Raw genomic sequence first — 9684 nt, forward strand, 5'->3', positions numbered from 1 at the left:
TTAATGCTAAAGTTTGCAAACCTTTAAGTATTACTCAATTAACTAAAATATTAAAAAAAGAGAGAGAGAGAGAGAGAGAGAGAGAGAGAGAGAGAGAGCATGGAAGGGATTTGCTGCCATATCAACTAAGCTGATGATGATATTCACATGCAAAAAAATAATAAATCATCACAAATAAAGGAATGTGAATGGAATGGAATGTAAATATGGAATGGAGTCAGTCATTACCTTGAGAAGGTGCAGTAACATAATAAGCAAGACCACCAACTGGAATAGATTGACCAAAGTATTTAGATTCCTTCCATTTTCCCAACATATTAAACAAGAAATTCTCACTATACTTTATGTGCAACAACTGAAAAGGAACAACAACAACAACAATATAAGTAATTATTCAATTCAACAAGTAAAGAAATAAAGAATAGATAAAAGTATACATGTCAAAACATCGGTAGTAGTTTATTCCTCATGTGAAACCAGTTTGCTCGAACTTTTTGGTGTAATAATCAACATCTTCTTCGGATAACCATGATGGCAATATGATAGGAGTCTCACACAAAGCTCCAAAGGGACTATCTCTAGGGAAATAAAACGGATCAGGATCACGATGTGTCAAGAATTTCTCAAAAACCTTCTTGGTTCCAAGACTCGCAAACACAGCTTCTATTTCCCCTGGTTCCTACAACAAAGGTAAACGGGGAAGAAAAAATCGACCCTTTATCTCAATTTATATTATATTATACCATGGAAAATACTAAATGAAAGTTATTTTAAATATTCTTTGCGCTTGGGTTCATGAATTATACACCAAGATATAGTTCTTAAAATTTCGGTAAGAGTCTTACAGCAGAAATGTTACCTGAAATCGGCAAATGCAGTGATAATCTATCTATGCAACACGAAGAATCTCTACAATTTTCTGGTGAGGGTTTCTTGGGGCAAAGTGAATGCTCAAATTGACCAAGGCTTTAACTTTTACAGGTCTAAACAAACAAAGGCTCCAAGCAATCATGGCACCCAGTCATGCCCAACTACAAACACCTTATCTACACTAAGAGCGGCGATGCGTGTGACCATGTCGCCGACAACGTGAAGTGTAGTGAACTTGGTAGGATCGTCAACAGGTGCTCCGGTGGTGTCTCCGTAGCCACGGGGGTCAGGGGCGACTGCTCGGTACCCATGGGCGGCGAGGTAGAGGATCTGATGGCGCCAGGAGTACCAGAGCTCAGGGAAGCCGTGGAGTAGTAGTATAATTGGGACCTGACCCATATCTGCATTCATTCTCTCTTTTTTCTTTCAACAATTGTAACAGCCATACACATATCATTCGTTTCGTCAATCGATTTAGGGCTTGAATATGGAACAAATAGAGAAGACAGAGAGAAATGGTGAAATCAATCTACAAGGGTGGTGGGAAGCGGCGATTTAGAGCTAATGTTCTATATTTATCTTTGCTTCATCCGTGATATAAGGAATTGTTGTTGATCTACCATAATAAACTATACAAAGATTATTATAATACCCTTAAATGATTTATTTAATTATTTATTTTTTCCTAATTTCCTATTAGTGCACTCATGCATATAATAGTTGCTAGAAACATTTGAATCTAGCTCTCTCTCTCTCTTATTTGTGTGTGTGTGTGTGTGTATATATATATATATATATATATATATATATATATATATATATATATATATATATATATATATCCTGTTTAATACATGAAGGTTTTTTTGTCACATGTCATCTTCTCCTTCATTTTGACACTTGTCATTTTGTGAGAATTTTAGAAATTTTATTTCCACTTGTCATTTTTTAGGGATTTCCATTTTCTTAAAATAAAATTCCATAAAATTGTAATGGGTTTTATAAGGAAATAAAATCATCCTATTAATTTGGTAATAAATTCTCATAAATGTTTCAAACGATTTAGTTTCTTTTGCAAATTTTCAGAAGATTACATTATGTTACGTAAAGTATTACATTATAAAATATTTCATATTTATATATTGATATTAAAATTTTATTTTTAATAAACCCGTGTAATATACGGGTCTTACACCTAGTATATATATATATATATATATATATATATATATATATATATATATATATATATATATATATATATATATATATACTAGCCGTTTACTCGCGCTAAGAGACAGGTACGAATAGTTTTTTCAGAGTTCAGTTTCGAGAAACAATTAGTTATTTTGCACAAAGAGTTTACTACATTTTAAGTTTACTACATTTTAACTAATCAATGAAATCATATCATCTCCTTTGTTGTTCATGTGGCAAAACATGTTTTGGCACTCTGCTACATAAACATATGGACCCACCAGACCAAGTACCTTTCAAATGGAGATAGTTAATAAATATGCGTTTAAAATCGAGTCGTGCTTCTATCTTGGTGAATAGATCTGCAACCAAGGAATTTGAAATTAAATAGGTGCGAGACAATGATATCCTTTGTCTCCGTTTCTATTTATACTTGCAACGGAGGAACTTAATGTCTTAACGGAGGTGGTATCTGAATTTTCATTCTTCCACAAAACAATAATACATCATGTTATAAGACTTTCACATCATTATAAATCTCAAATTTTGTTCATTTTAACTCATCCAAATGAAGAACCATGAAAAAGCATGATTTGTTCAATAAAAAAATACAATATTATTGATTCAAAATATGTGAAGGCTTGAGTGGTCCAAATTAAGAATAAAAAAGAATAAATAGCAACAATGACAAAATTGTCCAAAAACAGTCAAAATGAGAACCACAAAAAACCTCTAATTTTTTGTCTTTTACTTTTTCATATTATTATTAGTTTTTTTCCTTCCTTTTTAACACGTCCATTTAAACAAAAAGATTTTTTTTGTTAAAATGGTCAAATTGACCATTTTGGCCACAATTGTCATTTTTACAAAAATATTTATACACCAATTTATAAGACTGTCATGTTATTATAAAGTTCTCTTTTATTCTATTTTTACTCATCTAAATGACAACAAAGAACAAAAATTGTCAAATTTACGAAATTGATCAAAAAGTATAAAATGGTCATTTATTGTATAATTACTTAACCATGAACCACTTCTGTTATAATTCATTCAATAAAGTACATTGCTATTTGTTTAATATATGTGTTTTAAATGGTCTAAATTAAGAATAAGAAAAAAATTGTAACAACGATAAATTGTCCAACCCTTTATCACACGGATTATAACCTAGTGTTATTATAAACAAATAAACAAAACTATAGCAGTAAGAATCATTATAAAATCTAAATCAATAACCAAAGCACCCTAAACACACATAGACATCTACTCGCCTCTACCCACACAATGCGACGGGTAGCGAATAATTTATTTCGGAAATTAGTTGTATTTGAAAACATGTTATATTTTAAGAAACACAAAACAAATAAATATTGTTCTCGATTGGACTTTTAATAAGGAGGTTGGGGATATATTTATTTTGGTGAGCAGTTTCAGTTTGACAATTAGTATGTTGATGTTTTGTATTAAAAAAAGTATTTTCTTGTTTTGGGATAAAGTATGTTGTTATTTTCGGGTTAACAAAAGTATGTTGCCATCTTTTGAAGTCTAATTTGGCCCAATGACGATAATTTGATTTCAATTATTTGACTTTCCAAATTTCGATAGAAAAAGTTCCTTCAAATTTAAGATGCATATTTTAGCTTAACTTAAATGATATGGATTTTAGAATTCAAAATTAACCCTCCATGTGCTTTTGTATTACAACTACAATATATATATATATATATATATATATATATATATATATATATATATATATATATATATATATATATATATATATATATATATATATATATATATATATATATATATATATAGGGAAAAGTGAATATACCCTTAAGGGTATATAAGCTTAGGTACCCAAACCTACTATAATACGTCGTTTGGTTTTATATATTCATTATAATGTTCTTAATTTTCAACTCCTAACTTGATTTACTTTCAAGATTTTCGAAATTTCACTATTATCTTCATCTTACATCACATTTTTATGCCGAACGCCTACTAGGCTATATATATTATACTTGAAAATGAAAATTATGTAAAAGGAAGATAAACGTAAAATTTATAAAAATCTTGAAATTAAATCAAGTTAGAAGTTGAATTAGAATAACAGTGGACAATTACAATGTGTATATATGATACAAAACGACGTAATATGATGAATTTGGGTACCTAAGCTTATATACCTTTAAGGGTATATTCACTTTTCCCATATATATATATATATATATATATATATATATATATATATATATATATATATATATATATATATATATATATATATATATATATATATACTTTAATAAGCATTTAGCATGTTTTGCTGAATTTTAAGAGGTACAGATTTTAAAACAGAATATACTACAATTTTATGCATTGTAGAAACAGATCTTATCGAGTTACTGAATTAGGCAAAATTTGAATAAGTCAATAAGTCTTCGAATCTTATCTTCTAATTGAATCGGTCAAATATAAGCAAATATAAGCAGTATTCCTGAAAGTTCGACTAATTGAATCGGTGAGGAGGGAATGTATTTTATATATTATTAGCGTACACCCACCTACAACCCAAAAGCTTTCTTTCTCTCTCAGTGTCTTCTTCTTTATATTAACCTGAAATCCTTTATAATACAATCGATTTCATTGTTTTTGAATTTTGTATTAATATTAATTTTGTTTTTTTTGGTGCGGGTGAAAATGAATTCTACCTTTGGCGAAGGAGCATCAGCGGTAAAAGTATTTGATGACTTTGGGGAAGCTACCAAACAAGTTCAAGACTTGTGTCTCTTCGCTGTCTCTTCTTTCTCGATCTACTACCATCAATACCATCCCAAACACCACCATCAACCAAGAAAACTACCGCCACATTACACGAACACAAGCACCGAGCACTCCTCTCCAACTGCCGAAAAACCTCGCACCACCACCCTTGTGAGCCCCCACCATCGAATTTCCTATTTCATGTTTGATCTAGATTTTTAACTGTGAAAGCTCACCACTTAAACGGAAAAATAAAAAAGAAGAACATTAATAGTTTCATTCTTTAATAGCTATTTGAGGTTATCCCTTGTACATTTTCTTGATTTTGACGAATCATGTTTATGAAAAAGAAACTTGAATTTCTCTCTATTTCTATTGTAGAAACATGGAGTCATCTCCATTTTAGGCCGGATTGCATTTTTTTTATATTGAGTTACTCATAATCTGAGGTGAAACCACTTCTGTTGGCGCATTTGTTCGATTGTTTTATTGCTTTTGTTTTTCTTTTGATTTCACAATGATTTTTATTTTTGATTTAATAGGTTGGATCATATCGGTCAGAGATAACTAGGAGTTAAACCCTTACCATTATTTTATCTTTGGGTCTCTAACAACGATGAGGTAAACCCCTTAGTGTTTGCGATATTTGACTGTCACATTTATTTTATCTTTTTACAAGGTTCCTACTCAAGGTTTATGAATCCTTCTTTCATTTGTTGAATGTGGATACCCAGAACCTAGACGAACATAAAGTGCTCTTCCTTAAGGTGTTTTAGAATATTGTTTGCTCTCTAGATTATTGGCTCATTAATTTGTGCATTGTTGAATGGTACTTAAGTCATTATACAAATACATGTTTTCTTTTCCTTTGCCACCATATTTTGTCTCTAATTTATATTTATGCTTGATTTAGTAGAATATGCAGGTATGATACCACAACTTGAGGCTTTTACACTAAACTAAACGAAAATCTGGTTGCTTACAACAAGCGGGGGAATCATGAAGACGTATGGTCTGATCTATAAACATAACCATGTTAAAAACATAAAAGACATTCAGCAACACCATTGTTGACTATGTTTCAAACAAAACATAACAAGATTCGTCAAAATCAAGAAAATGTACAAGGGATAACCTCAAATAGCTATTAAAGAATGAAACTATTAATGTTCTTTTTTATTTTCCCGTTTAAGTGATGAGCTTTCACAGTTAAAAATCTAGATCAAACATGCAATAGGAAATTCGATGGTGGGGGCTCACAAGGGTGGTGGTGCGAGGTTTTTCGGCAGTTGGAGAGGAGTGCTCGGTGCTTGTGTTCGTGTAATGTGGCGGTAGTTTTCTTGGTTGATGGTGGTGTTTGGGATGGTATTGATGGTAGTAGATCGAGAAAGAAGAGACAGCGAAGAGACACAAGTCTTGAACTTGTTTGGTAGCTTCCCCAAAGTCATCAGATACTTTTACCGCTGATGCTCCTTCGCCAAAGGTAGATTTCATTTTCACCCGCACCAAAAAAAACAAAATTAATATTAATACAAAATTCAAAAACAATGAAATCGATTGTATTATAAAGGATTTCATGTTAATATAAAGAAGAAGACACTGAGAGAGAAAGAAAGCTTTTGGGTTGTAGGTGGGTGTACGCTAATAATATATAAAATATATTCCCTCCTCACCGATTCAATTAGTCGAACTTTCAGGAATACTGCTTATATTTTCTTATATTTGACCGATTCAATTAGAAGATAAGATTCGAAGACTTATTGACTTATTCAAATTTTGCCTAATTCAGTAACTCGATAAGATCTGTTTCTGCAATGCATAAAATTATAGTATATTCTGTTTTAAAATTTGTACCTCTTAAAATTCAGCAAAACATGTTAAATGTTTATTAAAGTGTGTGTGTGTATATATATATATATATATATATATATATATATATATATATATATATATATATATATATACTAGCCGTTTACCCGCGCCAAGCGACGGGTGAGAATAATTTTTTTGAAAATTAGTTTCTAGAAACAATTAGTGTTTTAACTTTTTACGCAGGTGGGAGGGTTGTTGCCGATTGTTTAGGGTTACAAAAGAGAAATGTTAGAATAGATATTACCTAGAAGGTGGAAACATATTTGGTAGACGGTGGTCTCACCTTGAGTGGTTCCGGTTGTTTGACGGTAGCATTGTGAAAAGGTATATGTAATGTTTTTGATTAAAATTAAAAATATATTATTGTTCTGATTAATCCATCACATTTTAAAATTGTTCTATGCTTGTAAAAAAATTGTTTTTTAGAGTTAATAGAAATATCAAAAACTATGGTTTAAGAAGTAATTACATAAATTCTCTAATATGCTTATACAGTAATATTTTTTCCTAACCTATTGGTTCCTCAAATCAATAATATGCTATTTATCAATTATTATTGTGTTTGGTCATTTGATCTAGTTATATAATTTTCCATTTTTTATATTTCCATATCCATATGATCATCCATTTATATCATTTTCCATGTTTTATATTTCCATATGTTCATTTAATAGTGGTTCGCCATGAAGCTTCATTCTTTGGTTATGCTTAAGTTAAATGTTATCATGCACATAGAAAAATATATTATATATTAATATCAGTGAGTTTTTACAAACAATGTTTAACAATTAGATTATGCAACAAACACTTAAAGGCGTGGGTATCCCCTACTCTTACTTTATCGCCCAAAAAAGTAATAAGAACAATGAAATTTGTAATCTGTAAACACTTCATATAATTTTGCATGTAATGAATATGTGCTACGTTTGCATTGATCTGTAGCCTTCCTATATTAACATAAACAACATTATTTATTTATTTTCAAACTTCTCCTTGTAAAAACAAACCCCAAGGGCAAAATGGTCAAGAGACATGCCAAATATATTGTAATCCATTATCTACCCACTGAAATATGTGAGGCTCATCAAACCAGAAAATCCAATAAAAGTATAGCATCAACAGCCAGAAAAAAGGTTCAGGAACTCAACAAACCAGAACCAAGGGCAAAATGGTCAGAACCCAAAATCGATACAATCAAAGCATACCAACTTTTTTTCCTCCTTTTTGAACATGAGATAGAAACCCAAAAAGTGTTGCATATACCTGTGAACAATTTCAAAGTCAAAGACAAGTTTCGAAACTATTTGCCATATTAAAAATTTGAAATACCCTTGGAAGTTGACACAAGCATTAACTCAAATGACTTGAACTGTTAAAGGTTTATAATCTAACTTGTTTTGCACAAACTGAAGAGAGATCCCTTACAACCTAACTTTTAAAATCCATTTGGTTTGTAACATATAGTACACCTAATAAAGCCTCCAAATGTTAACTGTGTGATGCCATTAAGTGTCAACTTGGCACTAAACCACCAAACATCCTTGATTTAAGGTAACTTTTCAAGTCAAATGGGATGTAGTCGTTTAAAACACTAAAACAACATTTAACCTATATACACTTTTTATTTTAACACTTGAAAACCATGTAATTATCATGTAGATGCTTTGTACATTGTACTCGTATAAATCCAAAGGAAGTTTTGTTAAAAAATCAAGTGGATGTTGTGTATTCTGTACATGTAAAAGACAAAAGAAAAGGAGAAAATGGAGGTTAACATGAATATATTGAAGCTCAACTTCAAGCTGTAAAGAGAAGTACCTAGCAAAATAAATAAATTTAACCATATCAGTATTGTTTAACAAAGAAATTTTTTTTAACGGATTGCTCGTAGCATTTTAATTTTCAAAAAGAGATCAGAGAAAACATCAGAATCAAGTAAAAAAACTCACAAACTGACCTGTGTTGAGAGAAAATTTAGATATGGTGAGAGTAGTGGCATAGATATAGGGTTTATTCTATTAAATGTTTGGTGAAGATGGTGAAAATGAGTACACACCCTAAAAATGCCATCTGCCATTGAAATTTCAACCAACCACCAACTGAGCATTTCTTGATTCTCAGAGCATTTCTTTGTTAGCCAAAAGTTTGAAACCTCCACCCGAAGAGAAGCAAGCCCAAATTTTTCATTCGTATCAGCTTAACTCTGAACCAAAACAGCAACCCAAAACATGATTATACATGTACACACCTACATATATTTTTACATACTAATTGCATAGCATTCACACACACACATAGAAAGAAGAGATATAAAAAGAAAAGGATGTTAAACCTGCTTCATCAAAATTTTCTTTGGATGATGGAACTTTCCTTTTGATGCTTGCATTCTAGAGAATAAGTATCAATTAGATATCCAAGTCAACTTATCAGAATTTTATATACCATGTTGCACTTCAACATATCTGAATGCAAAAAAAAAAAAAAAAAAAAAATTGCATCTTCACCATATCAAAACAGCGTTGTTGCTATAAGAGTAAAGCTGGATCATAAAGGATGAAATAAAAACCTTGTTGAGATGGAAATGTCTTTGTATCTTCTCGATGGATCTAAACTAACTCATCACCGACTAATTGATATCCTTTTCTCAACTAAATCTTTGACCTGTAGGAAAACCATACATTAATCACAAAATCACAAACCTATCCTTGATCTTAAAAATTGATGTATAATGAGATAAAGGTTCAGATGGCCAGAATCTGAATGTGCTTTCCTGCTCTAACTCTGAGTATTGTCAAAGAAATAATATAAGATGCAAAAAAAAATACACAAAGAGAAGATGATAACAAACACATTAAGGGTTTAATAACATATATCTAGAATATACATACAAAGATATGAAATATCTTACCAGAATAGGGGTGTTTGGTGGTCATGGTCAGGGAACAAAGGAGCTCTAGGAGTTTCTTGTTCAAG

At 30.9% G+C, this 9684-nt stretch overlaps 1 pseudogene; it reads right to left on the bottom strand.

The window, feature by feature from the left end:
- Positions 1-342: 342 nt before the first annotated feature.
- LOC111885548 (uncharacterized) lies at positions 343-1269 on the bottom strand (annotated as a pseudogene).
- Positions 1270-9684: the final 8415 nt, after the last annotated feature.

This window comes from Lactuca sativa, chromosome 9 (assembly GCF_002870075.4).
Source record: "Lactuca sativa cultivar Salinas chromosome 9, Lsat_Salinas_v11, whole genome shotgun sequence".
NCBI lineage: Eukaryota > Viridiplantae > Streptophyta > Magnoliopsida > Asterales > Asteraceae > Lactuca > Lactuca sativa.